We start from the raw sequence: 27,094 nt of genomic DNA on the forward strand, positions 1-27,094 counted from the left end.
CAGAGGCAAGCAGTCCCGGAGTTAGTTGGGCAGTACCTCCATCTTCTTCTGGCCATCCTGTCATGGTGGCATGGTTATGGCAGCCCCAAACATCCCATTCTCACATGACAGCCCCCAAAGCAGAAAGAGGAATCTCATTCCCTGCCTTTTCTAAAATTGATTTTTAGAGAGTGAAGAAGGGAGAGGGAGAAAGAAAGAGAAACATTGAAGTGAGAGTAGAACATGGATCAGCTGTCTTGGGCATGCCCCCTATCAGAAATCAAGCACACAACCAGCAACCTTCTGGTACACAGGACTAACGAAGCTCCAATCGACTGAGCCACAGTGGCCAGGGCTCCTCCCGTGCCTTTTATTATCGAGGAAACTACCTTCCCAACTTCCCCGGCAGACTTCATTTCTGTCTGCAAAGGAGAACGGGAAAGCATGTGTCTGGTACACTCAACTTCTAGTTTCAGACAGGCCAGGAAGATAGATGGGGTTGGAAATATACTATTTTTATCTCCCACTTAGAGACAAGGAAGCTAGACATGAGGAGGTTACAGTTATACTTGTCCAAGTCACACAGCTGGAAACGACAGAATTCAGGAAGGTCTGATCTTAAGCCCAGACTCCACACACCACCGGATGCTTCCCTCTGTGTGGACTAGGCAATGCAGTGAAATGTTCAGCAGAGTAGCTGGAATGCTACCAATCAGACAGGGATGGCTGATGAATGCTTGCTGCTCAGTATCATTTTTGCCATGGAAATAAAGTTCAAGGAGAAGGTCAGTTCTTAGTCATCTAACAGACTTGTAATGTACCTTGAGCATAGTGCAATGTCAGTGATTTCTCTCCGTGATATTAAGTGCCATTCTCATTGGAAAATAGATTCTAATTTCTGACAGGTTATGCTAGGACTCAAATGCCCCTTGTTGTCATGGTGACTCAAGGGCTTCTTCTAGAAAGTGGGTGAGGGAGAGTGGGTGGGGAAATGGCTTATTAACTCTACATGTGTGGAGCCCCAGGTAGGGAGCCAAGCATGAGGCATAACAGAGAAGAACTATGCCTCCAGGGACCTGAACTCATGGGTGTGGGCAGAGGGGTCCAGGCTCCAGGTGCAGCTCAGGAACCAGGGAGACAGTGAGCCAGATGGGACCCGGGGAAGAAGAAGTGAAGCAAAGAAACACTCGCCATTCAATCTAACTGGTAAAGAGCACCACCAGCTCCCAGTGCCCTGGCTCATCGTCACCCTGACTCCTGAGGCAGCCTGGCATTTCTGCCACGCTGGATGCTGAGATTAGACTGTAGGGGATGTGGTATGTGGAATGATGGCTCTCCTCAAATACCCCAGGAACATGTGAATATGTTACCTTACATGGCAAAAGAACTTGGCAGATGAGATTAAGGCTTTTATTTATTTTTAAATTTTTATTTGTATTGGTTTGAGAGAGAGAGAGAGAGAGAGAGAGAGAGAGAGAGAAACATTGATTTGTTGTCCCACTTGTTTATATATTCATTGGTTGCTTCTTGTATGTGCCCTGACCAGAGAACAAACACACAACCAACAAAGCTACCCAACCAGGCCGAGATGAAGGGTTTTTAGATGGAGAGGTTATCCTGGGTTATTCTGATGGGCCCAATGTACTTACCAGGGTCCTGGTGTGAGAAAAGGCAGGGCGGCAGGAGCAGAGACAGATGTGAAGATGCCCTAATGCTGACTTTGAAGACGGAGGAAGGAGCATGGGCCAAGTCTGGAGGCAGCTTTTCGCAGCTGAAAGACAAGGATCTGGATTCTCCCTGAGTCTTCAGAAGGGACCCCACCCTGAAGATGCCTTGATTTTAGCCAAATAAGACCCATTTTGGACTCATTCTGTCCAGAACTGTAAGAGAATAAGTTTGTTTTGTTTGAAGCCACTCAGTCATAGGACACTAATACACAGGGGTGGAAGTGGTTGCCCAGCTGAATGCCTGCAGACAAGGATGAGGTGGTCCAGGTGTGGCGGGCACAGGTGGGAGGACACATCCCAGCCGCCAGGCTCTCTGTGCTCCCCCTCCACTACAGTCTACATCGGTAAGCTATTCTCACCACCCCACACCCCGCCCGAAAGCAGGTGCAAGATTCCTGTTGGGAGTTCATTATGCTGGACTAGTGGTCGGCAAACTCATGAGTCAACAGAGCCAACTATCAACAGCACAACGATTGAAATTTCTTTTGAGAGCCAAATTTTTTAAACTTAAATTTCTTCTAACACCACTTCTTCAAAATAGACTCGCCCAGGCCATGGTATTTTGTGGAAGAGCCACACTCAAGGGGCCAAAGAGCCACATGTGGCTCGCGAGCTGCAGTTTGCCAACCACGGTGCTAGACATACACAAAACAGCTTCTTTCCGGGCAAAGGGCTGATTACTAGCCCTTGATTCTGGGGCTGCTGACCATCTCCTGGGCCCCGCCCAATGGCCCCAATGTGTTTCTCTTCCCACGTGTTTTCCTTGTTCTCCTTTTAAATGACTGGGCGATGGTACTGCTTGCTCTCCCTGGCTGCCCTAGAAGTCTTGGTTCATTACATCCATTAGCACTTCCCGGGCCTTCCTGGCAGGAGACTTACAGAAGCCTTAGTTCAAATGGCAGCTGCCTCCCTGCAGGCAGGAAGGCAGCACTGGAGTCCTGGCTCTGTTCTCCTTCCCTCCCTGTGCCTGGCGGTGAGAGTCCCAGGCCGCCTGTGTTGTGAGCTGCATTTCTGGCCAGAGATACCCTGAGCCCTTGGGCTTCATAAGGATTGCATTCCTTTGCAGTGGTTCTTCCCTGATGAAAAAGATAATCATTTTTGAAAGCTATAAAGAACTTGGAAAAAACACCCTGAATGTATAAAAGCTGCTTTTCCCCTTAACTCAGGAGGCTTCCTTGTTTTCCCCGGAGTTGACTGTGATCACAGACACTGAGTGGACTGCCTCCTCGAGTGAGAAGCCTCATTAGGGACCGTCTGAACAAAGACAGGGCACCTGTTTGAGCTTCAGACGTCTGCAAATTTCCCCACTGTAGGCGGGCATAGGAAGAGGTATAGTTGGTCTTTTACAAGAGCATCTGCTTCCCAAATTGCTGGATGAAAATCAGACTATGCTTCACTGGTAAGCGTCCAGAACACATTATTAATTGAATGTAGAGACAGCATTAGGTAGGATTAGCTGTGCAGAAAATCATCAGCATTTGAAGCTCAGACATTGAGAACTAAGCTTAACATCATAATAACACTTCAATCATTCCAAAAATCCAGCTGCATTTTGGTTTTTAAGAACTTCTCCCCCCCCCCATTACCTAGCCAGAGCTATGAATAATAAGAACTTTCATACACGTCCAAGCTCAGTATGAGTCCAATGTGAAGTTGATTGGAAGGACAACAGACAGCTGAAAAACTGACTCAGAACACCAAAATATATTATTAGACTAGAGGCCCGGTGCATGAAAATTCATGCTCTGGAGGGGGTGGTCCCTCAGCCTGGGCTGCCCCCTCTCACCGTCTGGGAGCCCTCAGGGGTGGAAGGTGGCACAGCGATCAGGGGAAGGTAATGCCCCATCACACCTCTGCTGCTGCCACTGCTGGCAGTGCAAGCCTCAGCCAGCCCTGGTTACCTGAGCCTTGAGCAGCTCTGGGCAGCTGGGCAGCCACCATCTGAGGCTTGCCTGCCTCTTGGGCCAGCCCTGTGTGGCTGGGGGGGTGAGGGGACTGAGGGACTACAGTGGCAGGCGTGCAGAATGCCTGCTGCCCCAGTGGGGCTGAAGGGACTGGGCACTGCCATCTTGTGGCTGTGGGCACCAGCATCTTTGAGGGTATGGAAATCAATTAGCATATTCCATCCTTATTGGCTGTGGGCACTGCCATCTTTGTGATGTTGTGAGGGTCAGTTAGCATATTCCCTCTTTCTTAGATAGGATCACAAAATCTCATCAACATCCAGGCCTATATTACACTCACAACAAGGAACGTTTATGTGCCCTTTGAAAGCCTCTAGTGAAACAACGGGAAAATGGCATGCATGGTGCCACCCCTTCCTGTTGAGACAGGCGAGTAAGCCAGGACAGGTGCTCTAGGGAAACTGATTAAAGTCCCTGTGTTGGTAAATGGGGTCGATACGATTGCCACTGGAGGGGCAGTTGGTGGCCAGACTGACTGAATGATGTAATGGTTACAGAACACCTGGTGCAGAGCTGTTCTTGGTTGCAAACTGGTTATCAGTATTTCCAGATGCTGCAGGTCAGGCCTGAGATGTTACCACTCACTCCTGAAGGGCCCCTGAGGAAACTGAGAGGGGTTTTAGGGAGAACATGGGAAGACTGGGATGAAAGTGAACGAGGAAAACTATAATTTACTAATGATGTTAATGAGCCAGGCACAGTGCCAGGAACTTTGACATCTCACTTACATATCTCCCTATTCCTCTCAAACTCAATGAGGCCAGCATTGTCCTTCAGGTGACCTTCAGCAGTGTTGGTTGTCAGTTACACAGCACTGCCAGAAATGTGTTGTACATTGCACGCTGTGTTCATTTGTTTATCTTTGCAATATGCATACTGTTAAAGGACATAAATCATTTCCAGTAATGGATTTCCTTTCTATAAACGAGGTTAATAACATTTCCTACTTAATAGTGCGCTCATGAGAATGACATGATGCAATGCACCTAAGATCTCACAAGTCTGCCACACAACACCCACTCAAAGTTTCCTTTGACCCAGCAATTGTTCTAATGATGATGATGGATGCTGCTTTGGTTTGTTTAGAGTTACATGTTTTGTTTCCTCTTCAAAATGAAGCTAATTTTCTTCAGATAACAAAAGTAATACATGAAAAACATAAAATACAGACCAACATAAATGATATTTAACATTTTTAATATGTTGGCTAGATTATTTTAGATTCTTTTTGTGTACATGTACCCATAATTACAAACACGCGTGCGCGCGCGCGCACACACACACACACACACACACACACGCACACACACATTAAATGTGTTTCCAAAACACACTTTCAGCTATCAAAAATTTATTTAGCCCTAACCGGTTCGGCTCAATGGATAGGGTGTCAGTCTGCGGGCTCAAGGGTCCCACGTTTGATTCCAGTCAAGGGCATGTACCTTGGTTGCAGGGACATACCCACTAGGGAGTGTGCAGGAGGCAGCTGATCGATGTTTCTCTCTCATTGATGTTTCTCTCTATTTCCCTCTCCCTTTCTCTCTGTAAAAAAATCAATAAAATATACTTTTTTTAAATTATTTAATCCAGAAAGCAGTCATTCATTTAACCACTCACTCACTTAGCCGGTAAGAATGATGGAGAGCCGAAACCGGTTTGGTTCAGTGGTAGAGCGTCGGTCTGCGGACTGAAAGGTCCCAGGTTCAATTCCGGTCAAGGGCATGTACATTGGTTGTGGGCACATCCCCGGTAGGGGGTGTGCAAGAGGCAGCTGGTCAATGTTTCTCTCTCATCGACGTTTCTAGCTCTCTATCTCTCTCCCTTCCTCTCTGTAAGAAAAATCAATAAAATATATTAAAAAAAAAAAAAAAAGAATGATGGAGAACTTGACATGCCTGGGGCTGGATAAGACCTTGAGCAAAGCCGTGCTGCCCTCCCAGAGCTGGCAGGTGCTCGCACAGCTTGACACGAGTGACTCCGGGAAGCAGCTGGAGATGCAACCCTGGCAGGCAGGAGGCAGAACGGGCCTGCCGGCTTCTTAATGGCAAATTCTTCCCTCAGGAGCCTTGAGGGTAAGGCTGTCCCTGCCCCTCCTCCCCGAATGCACTCCTTCCTGCATCCCTCCCCTCCCCCAACACACACTTTGGCCAAGGTGGTGGGGGCCCCCATTGCTCCAATAACTTGGTGAGATTTTGGGGTTTTGTGAAAACAAAGATCTTAATTTTTTTTAATATATTTTATTGATTTTTTTACAGAGAGGAAGAGAGAGGGATGAGAGAGAGAGAATCGATGAGAGAGAATCATCAATCAGCTGCCTCTTGCACCACCCCTACTGGGGATGTGCCCACAACCAAAGTTCATGCCTTTGACCGGAATCAAGCCCGGGACCTTTCAGTTCACAGGCCGACTCTCTATCCACTGAGCCAAGCCAGGCTTGGCAAGATCTTAATTTTTAATAGGGAAACATAACTGCTTCAGCAAAAACAAACAAATACTCTCATTCACTGATTAAATATGAGCAAAGCCATGGGAGTACTATTCACTGCTGGCAATCAATCAGACTTAACCCGTTGGGTAGCCAAGGCCAGCACTCAGACCCAGACCCAGCTGCTGTGTTCAAGAAAAATGTGGGTGCTCCAAATGGCCACCATGACTGCCAGCAAGCTCCACACGGATTGCCGGGAAGGCGTGGTGGGTGTGTATTACTTATGTTCTCCATCCAAAACAAACTCAACAGGAGAACAAAACTTCCCTCCTGTGGGCGACGTTAGCAGCTCCCACACTGCGCTCTCGGATCTCTCTGCTGAGGCTGGTAGGTGCGGCCTGCAGCCATCCACTCACTCCCAGCTGAATTCTCTCTGTGGAAGGGCCTCGGGGAGGCGGGGAGAGGAGATGGGTGAGGAGAACTGCTTGGAGGAAGTCACGTGCCTCTTTTGTGATGCAGGATACGTGCCCATCCAGGCCGCCACTCATGGAACCCGTGGGCCCAAGTCCGTTCCCCAGGGGGAAGTGTGAGATTGCGTGTGAGAGGAAGAAAGAAGACGAAGGGCAGGGGTGTAAGGAGAAGGGGAAGGCGGAGCAGGAGTGGGAAGCTTAGCCTCACACAAAGTGAGGCTACTTGCAGCTCCCTGGCCACAATTTCACTCTAAGTCGTCCTGTGGTAGTCCCAGCTGTGGGGACTAAAATGTATGAATATGTCTCCTCCCACCTTCTCAGTTCTTCCAGCTGGGCCAATAAGCAAATCCACAGAGACAGATTAACAGGAGAAAATCAGTGTAATCCACGTGCCTGGGAAATACACGTAGTGATGATAAATGCGTGAAAAGTCCAAAGACAGTGAGGCAACATTGAGCATAGAAGACATTTGGAACAAAGGAGAAAGTGGGGTGCAGGGCATCAGATTTCAGGGGTGAAAATGAGCGATTTCCAGGGAGTGGAGGGAGAGCTGCACACACGTGGCAGGAAAATCCCTGCTGGGAGGCCCAGAACCAGCGGGAACAGGGCGTGGAGCTACCAGGCACCTGCCTGAAGCCCTCGTGAACCAGACAATTCAGTATCAGCCAAGACAACATCCGAAGGCCTCCTTCCACAAGCTAGTTTCTCTGTCTGCATCCCTTGGGCAGGAAAGGGGGAGGGTTAAAGGTTCTCTCTGAACCTTTTGTTTCTTAATAAACAGCTTAAAATCAATATCCCCCAAAGCAGCTTCCTGTGGCAGAATTTTGGCCCCTCCACAGCCTCTCTCACAGATGCTTATGCAAACAGCCACCGGGAAAGCACCCATGGGGGTGAGCACTGTGTTCTGAGGAATGCACTTGGGTCATGAAATTATTGTGTAGTAACATGTGACATGAACATAATGCAATGCAAGACGTGGATTCATGATGACATACAGCAGGGTGAAGTCAGAACCGGAGCTGGTGTGTGTGTGAGAGAGACAGTGAAACAGTTAAAAATACTTAGACTTCCCTAACCGGTTTTGCTCAGTAGATAGAGCATCAGCCAATGGACTGAAAGGTCCCGGGTTCAATTCTGGTCGAGGGCATGTACCTTGATTGCCTGTACATCCCCAGTAGGGCATGTGCAAGAGGCAGCTGAATTGATGTTTCTCCTTCATCGATGTTTCTAACTCTCTATCCTTTTCCCTTCCTCTCTTTAAAAAAATCAATAAAATATATTTTTTAAATACTTAGACTGTGTGATTTTTAATGCCACACACGGCATGTTGTCATGCTCAGAGTGACTTGTGCTAAGAAATATGTAAATGCACATTTTAAAAATCAAATATGACCTTGGAGACTATGAAACACCTTGAAGATTGTTGTTCCTTGGCGCACACTCTGAGCAGCGGGATCTGTACCATCCGTAAAGAGGGGCACTGTCAGAGTCCTCTCTGCCTTTGTTCCGCCTCCGGGACACCCTCCTTGCTGAGCCCACCACCTCACACTGTGATGGTCACAGAGGACCCTCCTCTCCCTGCCCGCAGCTGCCAATCCCTCAGCAAAAGCAGGGCAGGTGGAGATGGCATTTCTCGAAGCTGAGATTATTTCCACCCAGACTAGGAGAAAAACAATACAAAACGTATCCAAGAAATGTCTACACTTTCATTTTCTTAAGAGTGTTTCTCTTTTAGAAATAACGGCATTAGGCAGTAAAACCTCAGACAGCAGAATCTTCACTGATACATTGCTGAGGGCAAGGAGAATAAAGGGAAAAAATTAACAAATGGATACATCAAACTAAAAACCTTCTGCACAGCAAAAACAAAACAAAAATAAACCATCAACAAAACAAAAAGAGAACCTACTATATATATGGGAAAACATATTCGTCAATAATACATCTGAAAAGGGTTTAATTTCCAAAATATACAAAAACTCATACACTTAACACCAGGAAGACAAACAATCCAGTTAAAAAATAGGCAGCCTAATAAACCCAACCAATGGTCACAAGACACTGGGGTGGTGGTGGAATGATGGCATACAACAGGGGTTAGGGGAGGCTGGGGGAAGGTCAATGGGGGGGGGGGGGAGGAAGGAGATATATATACTACTATATGTAATACTTTAAACAATAATAAATAAATAAATAAATAAATAAATAAATAAATGGCAGCCTGGCTGCTGTGGCTCAGTATTTGAGCATCAACCTATGAACCAGGAGGTCACAGTTCCATTCCATCATACCCAAGTTGCAGGTTCAATCCCCAGAGGGAGGCCTGCAGGAGGCAGCCAATCAATGATTCTCTCTCATCATTGATGTTTTTCTCTCTCTCCCTCTCCCTTCCACTCTGAAATCATATATATATATATATATATATATATATATATATATATATATATTCTTTTTTAATGGGCAAAAGACCTGAATAGACAACTCTCCAAAGAGGACATATACAGATGGCCAATAAATATGTGAAAATATGCTCAATGTCATTAATCATCAGAGAAATGTAAATTAAAATCTCAATAAGACATCACCTCACACTTTGTCAGAATGACTATCATCAAAAAAATCAGCAAACAAGTGATGGTGAGGATGTGGAGGAAAAGGAACCCTCATGCACTGCTGGTGGGAATGCAGACTGGTGCAACCACTGTGAAAAGCAGTTAGAGGTTCCTCAAAAGGTTAAAAGCAGAACTGCCATTTGATCTAGCAATCCCACTTCTGGGGATATATCTGACGAATCCTAAAACACCAGCAGAAAGAATACACGCACCCCTTTCATAGCAGCATTATTTACAATAGCTGAGATCTGGAAACAGCCCATCAGTCAATGAGTGGATAATAAAGCTGTGATACATTTACACCATGGAATACTATGCAGCTATAAAAAAGAAGGAGCTCCTACCCTTTGACACAGCGTGGAGGGATCTGGAGACTATTATGCCAAAATAAGCTAGTTAGAGAAAGACAAGTGGTATGAGATCTCACCTATGGAATCTAATGAACAAAATAAACTGATGAACAAAACATGTCCAAAGGTATGGATACACGGAATAACAGATCTCAGTCTCTGTGCGAATGCACACACACACACACACACACACACATGCACACAGGGGGTGCAGGGGGAGATAGAAGGAGATTAACCAAAGAACATATATGCATTCCAGTATATGTATAACCCATGGACAGAGACTATAGCATGGGGTGGAGTGGGGTGAAGGAGGGCAAAAGGGAGAGAATGTGAGGCATCTGTAATACTGTCTACACTAATAAAAGAGAAAATGCTAATTGACCATACCTTCACCAAACCCACAGCTAATCAGAGTGAGTATGCAAATTAACCAAACAAAGATGGCAGTTAATTTGGATATGCTGAGGGAGGGAGGAGTGAAGACTGAAGACAACATAGAAGGAAGGGGGAGGGAAAGTAGAAAGCAAGGTGACAGTGGCGGGCATAGCCGGCGGGCATGCAGCTGTGGCAGCAGACAGGGCGGGAGAGGTTGGGGGGCAGTGGCGCGAGGTAAGCCTGCCAGAAGCCCTGTTCTTGCAGGAATCTTCCTGCGATGGGCCCCTAGTCAACAATAAGATAAAATAAATAAAAGTTTAAAAATTTAGAGAAAGCTCTACACTTTCGTTTTCTTAAGGGTATTTCTTTTCTAGGGTAAAAATAACATGGCCGTCCCTGCCCCTTGCCTCCACCACCTTCCCGGGAAGGCCCCCTAAGGATGGTCCAGGGACCCTGGGTTTTATTTGCGGGTGCCCCAGGGAATGTCCCATTGGCACTGACGTGAGAGGAGGTCTGTGCCACTGACACACGCCCTGTTCTTGCTGTTTGCCTGTGAGTAAAATCCCCACCGATGCCTAAAATCTGAAAGCATCAAATGCAAGTTGTAAGACGGAGGGGAGGGGGGCTGCCGCGTTTGCACAGCCTCACGGGCATTCCCAGGCCTCTGCTCCACGTGAAGCACCTTAGCTGTAGCGCCACCTGCTGGCAGGGGGAGGAGGCTCGTCAGGAGACGCGGTTCTTCAGACCCCGCACCTCTGAGTCAGGAAACAACAGCCCCTGGGACCAGGAGGAGGCCGTTCCCTGTAAAGGACCAGACAGGAGCCGCCTTACCCTTGCCGGGTCCAGAGGTGAGATGGACTGCCCGTTCTCACCGCAAAGCTGATGGACCTGGGGGTTCTACAATCCACACTGACCGATGTAAGCACCATCCTTAGCTCTCGGCCTGGACAAAATGCATGGCAGGGGGGCAGTCACATCTCCTGGCAGCAGCTCCACACATGTCTGCAAAGACTCAGCTCAAACGCCTCTCAGCCAGAGCACTGACCACCTCGCCAAGCAGCCAAACCACCCCCACTCCCCACCCCCAGCCCCGCTCCAGGGGCAGCTGACATGGCCAGAAACACTACCTGGTATTGAACCGGAATTTGCCTTCTGCATTTTATTCCTGAGGAATTACTTTAAGAGCTGATTCAACACATTTTAAGAACAGACTTCAAGTTCTAGGAATTCTTGGTGCCACCTTCTCTTGGTGCGCTGCGTGCGGTGCAGAGCTCTGCGGCGGGAGGGGGGAGGGGTTGTCTCAGGAGGCCGATGCCCTTACACCAAATGCCCCTGCACCACCGCACCCTGCTTCTCTTTCCAGCTTTCCTGCCTGGTCTCTTCTTACAGGGATGTCACGCATGTCTCTCCTCACTGGGGTCCGCGCCTGCTGACACCCCTCTTCCAATTCCATGTGTCTGATCTTGCAGTGGACTGAGCACTGGCCCCCGGGCCTCGGGGTACTGGCCTCGCGTTCTTTAATCCGTGATGTCTTTAACCCACACAGAGGCTGCTTCTATCTCATGCCCCCGCCCAGCCACCTACCCTTCTTTATTACCAGGTGGGTTGGTGTGACAGCAAATGGAAACGTTTGCCAAAAATCATTCTCACCATTGGTGTCGTGGACGGATGGTAGTAACTTCCTGGTGGGCAGGGGCTCTCTCAGCAGCATCACAGCCCTCGGTCCCAGCCCAGGGCTCGGGGCTCAGAGAGAGGTCAGTGTTCCCGAGGGAGAATGCAAGGTGGGTTCGTCTCAACCTCATTTTGTTTTTAGTGGAACAAATAAAGAATCTGAAAGGAGGTAGATCCTCCCAGCAAATAGATATCACAATTCCACCTGGAAGCAAAATGCAACATGCTTTTATTGTGGAGTAACTGTGACAAGCTTTACAATAAGGACACGTTTTTTTTTCTTCTTCTTCTTTTTTTTAATGGCCATGTGAGTGCTCTTTGCTTTATGACCAGTACGATGGGAACTAGTATGTAATGTGGTTTAGAAACAAAACAAACAAAAAAAAAATCAACCTTTAGTAAAGGCAGATGATACCATTAATAACCTGGTGATTGTTAACAGGAAGGGTAGATAGTTAGAGGCATGCCCCCTTTGTACAGCTTTGCCAGAAAGCTGCAATGTAACACTCTCAGTCTATTCCCTGAAGATGGGTGGGGGAAAGGACTGGACCAAGGCAGTTTAGACGCATGCCCTGTAAGGTGTAGGTAACATGGGAAGACGCTTACCTGTCCGTCACACCTGGGACCAAGTCAGTCGCCAGCATAGCATGACCACGGCAAACGGGAAGATTGGATATTTAAACTCCTGAACAAGGGGAGCTGGATCTCTGGGCTCTCTCTCTTGCTGCCCGCGCCTCGCTCCTGGCTTCAGGTCTCACATGCTCTGCACCCGCCACGTGGCCCAGAGCCAGGGGGGCTCCACACAGCGGACTAATGGACATTAACCAGCCGACGCTTCATCCGACCCAGCACCACCACGGAACCAAAACTCTGGCCGTGGGCTTTGCTTCCAGCTCTGCCAAAGCCCCCGCTGCACCCTTTTCAGGGCAGGATAGGGAAATGGACTTTGGAACTTCCTCTCGGAACAAAGCCTTGTACCGCATATCCTCCCACATCTCATCCTCCCACATCTCATCCTCCCACATCTCATCCTCCCACATCTCATCCTCCCACAATGCTTATTCCAGCGGTGCCCCCAAGAACCCCACTCCCACCAGCAATGGAGAAATTCAATTCTCCAGTAACAGACACCGCCAGCTTCCAGCATGCTGTCTGTTGGCACGGGTCTGACACGGGCTGTCATCAAACTCATGTGTGGGATGCGTGTGCAGGCGCGCAGGCTGCACGGGTCCTGCTGGGGAAGCGAGCTCGGGGCTGGCAGGCCCGCTGTGTGGAAGCATCTCTGTTTGCAGTTCCGGATGCTGGGAGGTAATTACACCTCGCATCACCCCCGGGGGGGTAGGCAATGATTGTAGACGTGCTTGGCTGAAGTAACTCGGAATGTCTTAATAATCACTTAATAGAATCTTATCACGGGAAGCAAATTGCATTAAACAGGCAAATGAAGTTGACTGTGAGAAGCAGAATGAGGAAATAAAATGCTGTGGGGGTTTTTTAATAGGGCAAGTCCAATTAACACCTTTGTAAAGGAGTTGGTCCCGTGGCTTTTATATATCCCTGGCAGTGCCCAGCACAGGGTTACACCCTGAATCTCTACTGTCCTGGTCGATGTCAAATAAATTATAGGTAAAAATAAAGAATCTGAAAGGAGGTAGATCCTCCCAGCAAATAGATATCACAATTCCACCTAGAAGCAAAATGCAACATGCTTTTATTGTGGAGTAACTGTGACAAGCTTTACAATAAGGACACGTTTTTTTCTTCTTTTTTTTTTTTTTGATATATATATATTTTATTGATTTCTCACAGAGAGGAAGGGAGAGGGATAGAGAGTTAGAAACATCGATGAGAAACATCAATCAGCTATCTCCTGCACACCCCCTACCGAGGATGTGACCGCAACCAAGGTACATGCCCTTGACTGGAATCGAAGCTGGGACCCTTCAGTCTGCAGGCCGATGCTCTATCCACTGAGCCAAACCAGTTTTGGCTGTTTTTTCCTTCTTTTATTAAAATTTTCTTAAGTGTATTATTGATTTGAGAGCGAGAGAAACACCAACTTGTTGCTCCACCCATCCATGTATTCATTGCTGGACTCTTGTGTGCACCCTCACCAGGGATTGAACCCAAACCCCAGCGCATCAGGAGGATGCTCCAACCAACCGAGCCACCCGACCAGAACCTGCTTCTGTGGTGTGCGTGTTCTTTGAGCTAAAGGTAGCTGAGACCCTTTGGGCTCAAGAGAAATGTTTGCCTTTCCACTCCTTATTTCCTAGAAGAATTTAAATGAGAGGCCTTGCTAATTATAGGAGATTTTTAGAGATAACCTTTTTGACATTATCCACTAGTATATGGCAGGGCAAACTACCAAATACTGAATACCTGCTGTCCCAACTGTCCTGCAACCACCTTCCCCTCCTCAGAAGCCCCAAGGCACCTACCTCATCCTTATCTCAGGATGGCATGACACCTCACTTTAATTCCTGTCCCTGAACCTCTCATGTATCTGACTCTCCTATCTTTGTGAGGCTCTCATACACATACGTAATTAAGTGTGGTTATTTTCTCTTGTTAATCTGTCTCATGTAGATTTATTTATTTTTTTTAAATTAATCTTTATTGTTCATATTATTACAAAGGTTCCTCATTTCTTCCCCCCTCCACCAGGTTTCCCCCCCGACCCTCCGCCCCCTTCCCCTCCCCCATTGTCCTCATTCATAGGAGCACAGTTTATGTTCAGTCTCTTCCTCCCTCCCTTTCCCCGAAAGTAAATCCCTTTTCAGATAGTAAATCAGTTACTTAGCATTTTCTCATATCAATAATACCTCCACATGCCCAAAGATACACTTCACACAAAAGACACTTCCAAATAGGTCAACCAACCTCATCCAGGCCCCGCACAAGGCACTCACAGATCAACACCCCAGCGCTATACTAACTCAACACATCCAGATCTAAGCCTTCATCACTTGATTCAGCAGACCCTCAAGTTCCCGCAAAAGTTTCCAGCCATGTCTGAGAGGCAGCCTTGGGGGGGGGCAGGCGAGGAGTGAGCTGTTCCGGGCCTGGCTGCTCCGGGCCTGGCCTCTGTTCCTCTGGTCCGTTCCACAACCAGCTGCTCCAGGTCTGGCCACTGCCGCTCCCAACCTGGTTGCTCCGGGCTTGGCTGCTGCTGCTCTGGGCCTGTCTCATGTAGATTTAATTATCAGACCACCACTTGAAGGTACATTACTCCCCCACAATTTTTATTTACTTATTTGAACATAGTTTATTAATTCCAGAGAGGAAGGGAGAGGGAGAGAAAGATAGAAGCATCAATGATGAGAATCATTGATCAGCAGCCTCCTGCACGCTCCCCCACCTCCCGCTGGGGATTGAGCCCATAACCAGGACATGTGCCCTGATGAGGAATTTAACCATGATTTCCTGGTTCAAAGGTCAATGCTCAACCACTGAGCCACACCAGCCTGGCTCCCCAAGAATTCTTAAGCAAAAATGGCTCTTATTATGCAAAATGCCAACCAGGTAGATTGTATGTGGGATGGAAGTGCCCTCCATTGATCTGAATCTGGGAAACCCTAGGGTTGAAAGAGGCAAACCTGATGTTAAGACAGTGAGATACACGTTGGTGAAAAGAGACCTCGGGTGAGTGTCGGGTCCATTAGACACCCTAGGGAAGACATTGGAATGCTGCGTCACACTCAGTAACAAGAAGACAGCATGGAAGAGCTGGGCAACCCCAGCCGCTGCAGCTAAAGGAAGGGTGCATTTTACTCAGGTGAAATGATTCTGGAAACATGGTGGTCAGCCTAGGAGCTGGGCTTTTGAAGAAAGCCTGAAGGAGGCAGAGGACATGACCAAAACCCAGACCATGGGCCCAGGACACACAGAGCCACCCCTCAAGGGAGGAGTCAGGAGACCAAAAAGGTTTGCATATGAGACACAAACTGGATCAAAATTAACCAACAATAAAAACTACACTTGATAAAAGTATCCCAACAAGAGCACCAAGCTCTAAACTTTAATTGTATACCTAAATTGTACACACACACACATACATATATGGAAAATGACACACCAAACTGCTCCAAGTGGACCCCCTGTGGAAAAGTGAGTAGAAAGGGGCTAAGATAAGGGGATTTTGGATTTTTCTCTATGTAGTTTTGTGTTATTTGGACACCCCCCATTTTATATGGGACATGCATTCAGGTAAAACAATAACATATTTACCATTGGCAAATACAAATAGAACATCTTTTAAAAGAAAGGACACCAAGGCTCTGATCTTTGTGGAAGACATTGCCTCCCATCTACATAAAGGACAAGATGGAGCCTAAAACTGTTGGGTAGTGTTGAGAGGGTGCTGGCATCTGTTTTTCTCACAATGCAGAACAGTTTTACCCCAGCCTTCCTCCTGGAAGCTCTTGGACCACTAGCAAACATGAGCAGCTTTTTTTTTTTCAACCTTCACTTAACACTCCCATGGGCCCACCGCCAGGAGGCAGTCCTGCGTTGTGCAGCCTCCCTGAGTTACTGTATTCCCCACCGCCCTGAGCCCAAGGCCTGGCCCAGCTCATCACCACGGAGGGCATGTTCTGCTGCTCGCATTCACTTCATATCTGAGATGGACAGGCCTCAGCGGCGCATGTGAGCGTCATTCTGTTTGAGACGGAACATTCTGGTTTCCTGTCTTGTTGGGATGACTAGTGAGAGAAAGCAAGCAGGTGTAATCAGGGTCACTCTCCTCGCTTCAGGACCAGCAGCTGCAGAGAACGAGGCGCGGAGGCAGGAAATGAAGGCACAAGGCAGGCTTCTCCAGCATCGCCCAGGCCAACGCTCGCTCTGGCCACAGCGGCCAAGCAATAACACCTGATGGGCTTTGCAAACCTTGTAAGGGATGCTCAGCTCAGATGGCAATCACTGACGCAGTTTTGTCTCTATGATGCGGCAGCAGACTCCTGCTGACTCCTTGGGGGGTTTTAATAACATGTCATTTAACAAATTAGAAGGCGAGGCATATTAAATACAATAAATCAAAGCTTAAAAAAACAAAGTAAAAGCAAGCAGACCTTTTCAAAGCGTGCAGGTTTGAAAATTTAAGGTTTCCAAATGAGAGAGAGAGAGAGAGAGAGAGAGAGAGAGAGAGAGAGAGAGAGAGAGAGAGAGAGAGAGAGAGAGAGAGAGAGAGAGAGAAGTTACCACAGCAACTCACAAAGTCCTCTTGGCTAGCTGGCCTCCACAGGCCTTCAAATGTCCTGCTCTCTGGAGAGGGAGAGGTGTGAGAGGTTTGAGGGTAACTTGTAATGTTTCAAATAAAGAAAGAAACAAGCTTAGTGGATTAAGACTCTACTTTAAATAGTACCAGGAACAATATTCTAAATGCCGAGATTTCTGGAAACAGGTGCCTTGGGTAATGAGATGGACCGCTTGGTGGCGCTGTTGCACCACTTCTGGTTCTGCAGAGTCCTTCCCCTTGCTGTTCCGGAAAGATAGCCTCCCTCCCTTTTGCGAGTAGGCGCTCTGTAACATGCATTTGTCGAAAATATATTTACAATGTATCTTCAAGGAACCAGAAACCATGTGGGTCTCTGGGGACAGGCTGCTGAACAACAGAACATTTTGTGGATCTCATAATCTAGCAAGAGAAACAAGTAATCAAATGAAATGATTACATGCTATAACAGCTCTGTGAAGGAAAAGATCAGGCTCCCAGGAGAGGAAATAATGGTGGACAACTGCGTGGTCAGAGAAGACCTTCCTGATGATTTTAAAGCGGTGCACCCCACACCCTCCAGTCGCCACCACCACCAAGGGATGGAGCGAGAGTGTGCCAAGCAGAGGGACAGTAGGGGGCCACCGTGGCTAGGTCACGGTGGGGAAAGGGTGGAGGGGATAAGCCCAGAGGGGCCAGATCATGCAGGAACCTTTAGTGATGGTGAGAACCAGCTCAGGTTTATTTTTAGGGTGAAGGGAAGTCTTTGAAGAGTTTTAGCAGTCAGATGAGGTTATTTGATTGAAACAGTTTGCTTTTCATGCTGTATTGTAATTCCCATTTTATCATCTTCCCTTTAGATATATGAAAAAACATTCAGTATTGTATCAATTTTGCATTCCTACACAGATATGGTTTTCATAATACCATCTATAGGATATAAAATTTAACAAAATCTTTGCTGGCAGAACAAGGTTAACGAAGTTGGAGAGAAGCAGACAATTGATGAGAGAGCACTGGATTAGGATGAGTCAGGAAATTGGGTTAACTGCCCCACCTCACTGCACTTCTCATACTCTGTGGTCATTGCTTTCAATCCTGACTTCTGCCCCACTAGTCTCTGGGATTCAGAGGCAAGGACTGTCTTACCCGTCTTAGTAACCACAATCATTAGCTCAGGAACACAGTAGACTCTCAGAAAGTGTTGGATGGATGGATGGATGGATGGATGGATGGATGGAAGGAAGAATGGATGGATGGATGGATGGATGGATGGATGGAAGAATGGATGGATGGATGGATGGATGGATGGATGAATGAATGGGTGAATGGATGAATGAATGGATGGGTGAGTCTTCAGCAGAATTTTGTTGCACTTTCTCAAATATAAATCATTTTCAACCTGCGGATATAAGAAAAGCATTTCCCTGGCATCCTTGTGTTTGTACCAAATATCAGTTGAACACCTACTGTGTGCAATCAGGGACACAAAATGGGTAAGATATTGTCACAGTCCTCAAACTACTTACAGTTGGTAAAGGAGATAAGACCATATCATAACTAATCCACAGTTTAGGAAGTGTCATATACACAGAGTGAGGTGTGGGTTAAGGGCTGGAAGTGTCGAGAAGAGGGAAAGAGGACTTTCAGCTGTACTAGTTAAAGGAAGCTTTCACGAACATGCCATTTATTTGATCTCAAAGGAGAGGTGTCCTTCTGGGGGACAGAGCTCTGTGGGCCTCTGCTAAGAGCAAGGAGTGGTGAACACTCCTTGAACACGCTGTGAGGAAGGGGGATGGATGCACAGCCTGCTCTCTCACTCCCCCTCCACACTCTGTGAGCACGGGGTGCTGCTGCCCAGTGCACGCAGACAGCTTTGTGCCCAGACTAGCCGCCACTGCTGACGAGTGTGTTCTGAGGATGGATGTTCTGGGCCACAACTCTCCCAAGCAGTCTTTGTGGCTGCCAGTAGGAGTCTTTAGTTTGGGGACACTCTTGATCTTGCTATTGCAGTATTTTTCCAACTGAACATCACAGTTCATTAGTGAGTCAGGTAATCAATAGAGTGGATGTGGCCGGCATCTTAAAAACTGAAGTAGAGCCCTGGCTGGTTTGGCTCAGTGGATGGAGCATCAGCCTGCGAACTGAAGGGTCCCAGGTTCGATTCTGGCCAGGGGCACATGCCTGGGTTGCGGGCTTGTGTCCCCAGTGGGGGGCATGCAGGAGGCAGCCAATCAATGATCCTCTCTCATTATTGATGTTTCTATCTCTCTCTCTCTCTCTCCTTCTCCCTTCCTCTCTGAAAATCAATAAAATATATTTTAAAAAGAAAAAAAAAACTGGAGTAGAATAGAATGGGAATTATTCAGGCACACTGCACGGGAAGGGAAATGTCAAAGGTCGCGTTGTGAACCTTTTTCTCAGCTCAGCGTGAGGTGGGAAAGCTGCCAGCCCTGCTGGTGGTTCTTCCTCAGAGGCTCCAGGGGGCGGATGTGCTTGCGGAGTGCCCTGCCTGCATGGCGATTCCAACCTTCCTTGGAATCAAGGAGAGTGCTCTCATTGTAAATATAGACCTTCTCTAGGGGCCATGAATATGTGCATGCATGCTGTCACTTTAGTGGAAGCAGAATACATTTTTGTGCGAAAAGTAAACACTTTTTGAAAAAATATGTCTTTCTGAAGGGCCACTAATAGTCCCAATTCTCCACCTGTGTGTGCATGTGTGCACATGGCCTCCTGTGACTGGCCAAAGGAACCTTTTTTCCCCTTGAGGTAACACCGGTTTATAACATTGCATAAGTTTCAGGTGCGCAACACTCTAATTCAACATCTATATATACTACATTGCACTCTGTCAAGCAATGGGCCCCATCAGGCAGGAAAACACAGGTCAAAACACCAGGAAATGTTTGAGCCAGGGAGTCAGCCAGAGCCCCACAGAGCCACGGGCCCTCTTAAAGTACTTCCATTGTGTTAGGAGTTCGCAAATACGTGGTTTCTGCCACTAATAGATTTAGTCCATAAACTGCCATGGTCGACTTCAGTAATGTCTCACAGAAGCCTTTAAACACGGCTTGGGAAACCCTCAAGCCACAATTAAATTTGGATAGAACCATTAGCTGGTTAATTCTTTGATCCAGTTAAACGCCTTCAAGGGCACAGGAAGAGCACAGCACTTTGGAGATCCGGTGAGGCACAAGCCTGGTCTCTGCCCTCAGCGAGTGCAAGTCACACTGAGAATTCAGCAAGTCCCAGTGGTGACACCTTTCCCCCTCGGCATGAAGTTATGGGGAAGAATCCATTCAGAACTAAACGGAACCAAATAGCTTCCTCAACAAATGAAGGCATTTTAGGGTCTGCCTCAGCACAAGCAGTGCAGGGAATACTTGGGGGCATTGAGAAGGGGTTGTCCTCCTTATTTATATGAGACCCAAGCCAACCTGGAGAGTTGACCAGCAAAGAGTACATGGCATGCTGCGTGAAGCGTGATAGGGGAATCTGGAGTGCAGGTGAGCCTGGGGCCAGTGCGTATGGAAATGGCTTCAGATCCCTCTTTTCCTATAGTTCTTACATTGTTCCCACAAACTGCAGACAGCCTGCACCCAGTAAGATCCCAGAGGGAACACGGCGGGTTTGCCCGCACTGTTCGTGTCGGCTGTGCACCTAACCTGCTGGTCAAATGCATTCAGATGAGCAGTTGTCATGGCTTCACACTTTCAGGTTTCCTAGACATCTTATTAATTCAGGATATCCTAGCAGTAATTTTTGATGCTGCAGCTCCTACTCTCAGGCTGTCCTGGAGAAGGGGAAGGGGGTGACCTGGTGTCCCTGCAGACACAGTGACCACAGGGCAGAGTTGGGACCACTCACTGTGGGTCATGTGCAGGGTTAGAGGGCTGGGAAAAGCAACAGATGCCCGGCTGTGTCAACCCACCTTGGATACTGCGACCCCACCGTCAGTCAAGGCCACCTCTGTTCCAAGACTCCGAGTCCTTCTGTGGGAGATTCAAAGGACAGTGTAGTCCCAACCCTTGGATCTCATCAAACTCAGGCAGCACTGAGCTTGGTCACAGAGGCCCCCCAGCCCGATGGCTGTTAGCTCGCCGTCCCCAGACCTCTCAGGAGCAGAGTTGACCTGGAGATGAGCCACCCTGTGTCACTGCCTCCAGTCTCCACCTGGACCATCCAGATGTGCATGCATGGCGGGGGGGGGGGGGGGGGGGGGGGGTGAGAGGCCCACTGGTTTCAGCAGATGAGCAGCCTGACTCAATCATTCTATGCCGTCTTGCATCCAACCATGAAAGAGGCTGGGAAGAGCGCGTGTGAGCACTGGGGAGAGCTGTGTCTTCCTGCCTTACGTAAGACAATGTTTGCTTGTCCTTGATGAGTAAGATGGCCTCTATAAATATTCCAAAATGAAGCCACAGAAAACTGAACAGAGTGGACCTGGCTGACAGCAGCCTTGACCTGACTGTGACTAATGCACACACTTCCAATGTACTTAGGTCAGTAAACTCAAAACATCTTTGCTACAAAATTTAAGCTGAGTAAATAATAACTGGACGAGCAGAAGCTGGAAGAATCTAAAATAATAGTGGTGTAGAGTGTGAATTCCTGGGTGGATTTTCATTTTAACTCCCCTTTGCCATTTATTATTGAAATGTATGGTGTTATTACGTTATGGAAGGTCATGGTAACTGTGGGAAAGGCGGAATTCATCAAGGCTGGCTTCACTTTTATCATGTGGTGGGAAAGGAGGGTGTGTTGTGTATGAATATATATATATGAACATACACTCACATTTTCTTCTCTCCTTCACATTGCAATCATGGTACAGACAAATAGGTGCTTATGCACAACCGTAGCCTTTCTCTTAGGGACCCTAGCCAGGAGTCCCTGCCCAGTGCTTCTGCTTCTTAGAACAATGTCCTGGCCTCAGAGAGGGGCGGGGCTGGCGGCCTGCAGGTGCAGCTACTGACAATGTCTTTCCCACTCCTCCCTCCCCTCAGCAGGCTGCAGCTGCATTAGACAGGTGAGAGCTGCATTAAACCAGCAGATTTCCCAGGTTCACCCAGACCTGCTGACCCATGGGAGCCATCATAGGTAATTCTTATTCCAACTAACATTTGAAAATCATTACACCCTGGCTGCACATGAGAATCATCTGGGAGCTTCAAAAAACACCGGCTCCCAGGTCCTACTGCACTAATTGATCAGAGTTCCACAGGAATGTGTTGATAGCGCTCCAGGTGATCCAGAACCAGGAAACTCACAAAAACAAACAACAATAGTTCTCCAGGTACCTTAGAGGAGTAAGCCTGTGTGACACCTGAAGACCCTGTCCTGGTTCCTCTCCTGTGCCCTGAGCCGGCGTGGGACAGGCCCTGGCCTCCCTTTGACCCTAAGTGGGACCAAGCCTGGGGTTATAGGACGAAACCACAGGATCCATTCTGGGGCGTCTGGATTCCTCCATGAGGTCCACGTAGGGCGTTCTCACACATGGAGGAAACGAACAAGACTCCTACCTTCTTCACATGGCTGTCGAGCAAGGGACCAGTGAAAATCAAATTCCTTGGGGAGATGCGTACTCTCAACTTTAATAACGACATCGGGATACAGAATTTTCTCCCATCCAGATGACCTGGAATGAGAGACTTAGCCTCTCTGTACAGCGAGTCTTGCTCTCATTTTATTGTTTTAGATATAAATCTCTTGTTCAAATGAAATCTGAAGTGGAAGCCCAGAAGATTCAGGCAAAGTGCCCCAGCGCAGTGGGGATGGTAGGCCAGGGCTTGTGCACATGCCCTAATTCAGGGCAGGTCAGAGGCAGCCTGGGGCATCCTTGCAGAGTGTGCTCTGAGAGGTCCCTCAGTGACCTCCTGGTCTTCGCCTCTGAAATTCTGCTCATTACATCTTCATTCTGGAATCCATCAGTGACTCTCCAGTGGCCCAAAGGTCATGTCTAAACTCATTAACTGACCTTTCAGACTCAATGCTATTACAATTCCCATAGCAACTCTCTCGTATAATTACTGTCTCTAAATCATCCCTACATTTTCTTTTCTTTTCTTTTTTTTTTTTATCATCCCTACATTTTCCTTTCTTTGCACTAAACTCCTCTCCCTGATATACTGGATTAATTTTCTATTGCTGGTTTAATAAATGACCACAGATTTAGTTGCTTAAAAATATAAATTTATTATCTTACCATTCTGGAGGTCAGAATCTGACTTAGTTCTCCCAGGGCTAAAATGTAAGTGTTGACAAGGGTTATGTCCCCTCTGAGAGGCTGCGAGGGAGAGTCTGTTTCCTTGCTTTTCCCAAATCTTAAGGCCAGTCCCCTTCCTTTGTGTTAAAAGCAGCCATGTCACAAACCTCTGTGCCCTTCTTCTGTAGTCACATCCCCTCTCCTCCTCGGCCTCCCCCTTCCACCCAGATAGCACAGGCTCATCTCTCCACCTCGCAATCCTTAGCTTAATCACATCTGCAGAGGCATCTAACATAATCACAGGTTCTGGGAATTAGGACAAGTTTGGGGGCTGTTATTCTGCCCACCACTTAGCTTGCTCCTCATTCATACAAGCCATGTGTATGAGCAGCAGACTGGCCAGGGAGGAGGGATGCTTTATTGCAGCCACACAAGCTACTTCACACTGAGTCTCAGAAATCATTCTTTTGGCCAATCCACCAATGAGGTCAGTTCCCTGGCCATTTCATCCCACATGGCTTCCTAGTGTCTGACCCCTCCCTCCTTTGACTCCCTTTTCCTCCTGCCCTCCTCCCCCGTGGATCAGCCCTGAGGACTCCCAGTTCTCTTCACTGCTTTGAGCAGCAAACATTCTCCTTTGTGGTCACATGATAGCACGTGGACGTGCCCACGGACAAGGTGCTGCCACTCACATCAGTGCCAGGTTTGTGCATCTGCTCTTCCTTAGGTGAAGGCCCCGCAGGGAAGACGTCTCAGGAATTATTTATTGTGAGCTGAACCAGAGGACAGACATCTAAGTAGATGCTTTTCCTTCTCAAAATCTAAAAGAAGAGATGAGTGCCCAGAAGGCTGATGAGCCTAAACAAAAACATGGCATTTTAACAGCTCAGTAAAGCTAGAAGTCACCTTGCTCTATGGTAGTCCAATACTAATGCTCTCTAGACTGTTAGGTCTTGAGGTTGGAGACTGCCAGTCCCCCCACACCTCAGGACAGCGTCTGCACATCACAGATCATTAACACATTTTGATTGACACAACGGAAAGATATAGTATACAAGTCTATTATCTACAAATACTTACATATAAATTTCTCCCCTCACAATGCAGTTGGTTTTGTTCTAACTCAGAAGGGAGGTCGCCCTCGTCCGCTTATGACCTGGCATGTTTGAGGTGGACGGTGTTTCTTGCTGGCAGGTGCGAACTGGTGTTGAGGGGTAATACAACAGACAAAACCCCTCCCCAGGAGATGTTGGGATGGAACAATGGCGTGATGGAAGAAGTGTTTTCAAGCCAACACATCGGTATTAACATATGTGCAAAGCAAGCTTTCACACCTTGAGCCAACAGGACCTACAGCAGACAATTAATCTTCACTCTGTTCCTAAGTGACGTTCATTCTCCACAGCGAGTCAGTCACAGGCATAAACTATAAAAAGCAACTATCTGCAGCACCCCGAGAAACACAGGGGAGACCATGGGAAATTAATTCCCACTCTTGTAATTAAGCATAGCACTTTTAATTTTGTTTCATGCGATTGTTTCATGTTTCCCCACAAACAGAGTGTAAGCAAACTCTGAGGCTCTATTCCTACCGTGGGGACCACCCAGAGAGGCCTTCAAGGGGCTGTGAGGGGCTGGCGTGCTTTTTCGGGTAAGACATAGAGCGACTGCTCCTGGTGGACAGGAAGGCGGTAATGTGTGTATGGAGAGTGACAAAGCTCTCACTTTTTAAAAATATATTTTATTGATTTTTTGCAGAGAGGAAGGAAAAGATATAGAGAGCTAGAAACATCGATGAGAGAGAAACATCAATTAGCTGCCTCTTGTACACCCCCTACTGGGGATGTGCCCGCAACCCAGGTACATGCCCTTGACAGGAATCGAATCCAGGACCTTTCAGTCAGCAGACCGATGCTCTACCACTGAGCCAAACCGGTTTCGGCAGCTCTCACTTTTAAGAGATGCAATTAACTCATCATTGTTTGTGCCGATAGAGCAAGGGCAAAACATGGTCCGATCTCCCAACCTCATAAAATAAGTTTCCTACTTTTATCACTTGTGCCTGCCCAGAGCAAAATAGACCTTCATGGATTGGCTGTTCATCCATCCATTTGGCAGTTGCTCATTGTGTGCAATGATGGAGTTATACTCGGGGATGTGAACACACCGATGGTGGTACTTCATCTGGCCTGGGGCAGCAAGTGGGCGGCATGACCTCCCTGGCGGCCAAGAGCTGGCTTCTAAGGGAAGCCTAGAAAGAGCTATAAGAGTGTCTGTGGCAGGTCTGGGAGTGAAGTTGCTGGCTTGTGTTGCATGCATATATTAAGCTTTGGGAGAGGTATACTGTCAGGGAGTTTTCTAAAGGGATTTCATTAATTTCATGCTCTCGTGATCAAAATATGAGACTTTCTGGACCCTCAACCAACTTTCAGAACTAGGAGACTTCAATTTTTGTCAATCAGGTGACCATCTGGCTTTTTTCACTGTGGTTTTAATTTTTCTTCCCCAAAGAATGGATCCCTTTTTGTATGCTGATTGGCCATTAGGATTCCCTCTTAATGAGAACTGACTATGCAAGTTTTTTTGCCCAGTTTTCTAATTAATTTGAATGAATGATTTATGTATTTTAGATATTAGTCCTGCATTGTTTTGATGTGTTGCAAATATTTTCTCCCATTCTGTGCCTTGTTTTCTTCACTCTTTACAGTGACTTTTAATGAACAGAATTTCTTGATTTTAATGTAGTCACTTTCAGTGCTTTTTTTTTTTTTTTTTTTTTTTTTTTTTTTTTTTTTTTTAAGCATATGACCTTTTATTATTCAGATACCCAATCTCAGCAAGTTATAAAACTCTTTGGAGCCATAGTTTCTTTATCTTTTTTTAAAAATCTATCTTTATTGTTGAAAGCATTACAGATGTCTCCCTTCCCCCCATTAATCCTCTCCACCCTAACCCCCAGGCCTTCCCCGAACTATTGTCTGTGCCCATGGGTTATGCATATGTGCATATAAATTCTTCAGTTAATCTCTCCCCTCCCCCCTGGGATTCCTCAGTCTATTCCATGCTTCCAGTCTCTGTATCTATTTTGTTTGTCAGTTTATTTTGTTCATTAGATTTCACATGTGAGCTCACTGATATGATGTGATATTGTCCTTCTCTGATTGGCTTATTGAGGAACCTGGAGAGTTTCTGTGCTTCTTAAGTTATCTATGGCAGACACATCTTTTGTCAGTGGTTTATTTGTTTGCTTATTTTTAATTTCCAATCAATCATAGACTGATTAAGCTTGAGACAGTGACACACCAAGACTGGATTATTTTGCTCCATTGTAGAATTTTTTTCAGAATTAGTATTTTAGAATATCCTATCATAAACAATAATATGAAAATTATAAATGTATATATTTCAGTAGAAATATTATGAAGGGTATTACCCATGACATTTCATATCTGAAGAAAACTTAAAATTAAGAATAATTATACTTCTCTGGACTATTTCATTTCCTTTTTATGTATGGAGCATTCTGAATCCAGTAACTGATTCAATTTCTCATGTTCTTTTGACTACTAGAAAGAAGTGTTAGATATATATATATATATATATATATATATATATATACACACATTTTTTTGTAAGATGTCCCAAATGCCTTGAAGAATACACAATTCTGTTTCTATGAGTAGATCAGACAAAATTTATTTTAGGTGTACACTAATGACAACCCTCAGGATACTTAAGAGCTCAGATGCATAAAACTACATGACATTTTAAATCATTACTGTGAAGGGAAAAGGGATGTGTGATGTCACTGAATTCCAGAATTAGAATGTCAGGCCCATGGCATAGAATTAAATCCCAGAGCTCCCTGCCATATCTCACAGTGGGTCCCTTACCCTTGGTTAGCAACAAATTCATGGCAAACCATGGCCACTCCGGAATTTGCCATTTGGGCAAATTTTAAGAAGGCTGCAGATTTCAATAAATGCAGGTTTTACCAGCACTTCCATATCTGTTAACTTTTTCTTAAAGCCTGAAGTAATATGATTACTATTAAAAGGGAACTATGTGGTTTTTTAAAAATATATTTTATTCATTTTT

This window comes from Pipistrellus kuhlii, unplaced genomic scaffold (assembly GCF_014108245.1).
Source record: "Pipistrellus kuhlii isolate mPipKuh1 unplaced genomic scaffold, mPipKuh1.p scaffold_m20_p_2, whole genome shotgun sequence".
NCBI lineage: Eukaryota > Metazoa > Chordata > Mammalia > Chiroptera > Vespertilionidae > Pipistrellus > Pipistrellus kuhlii.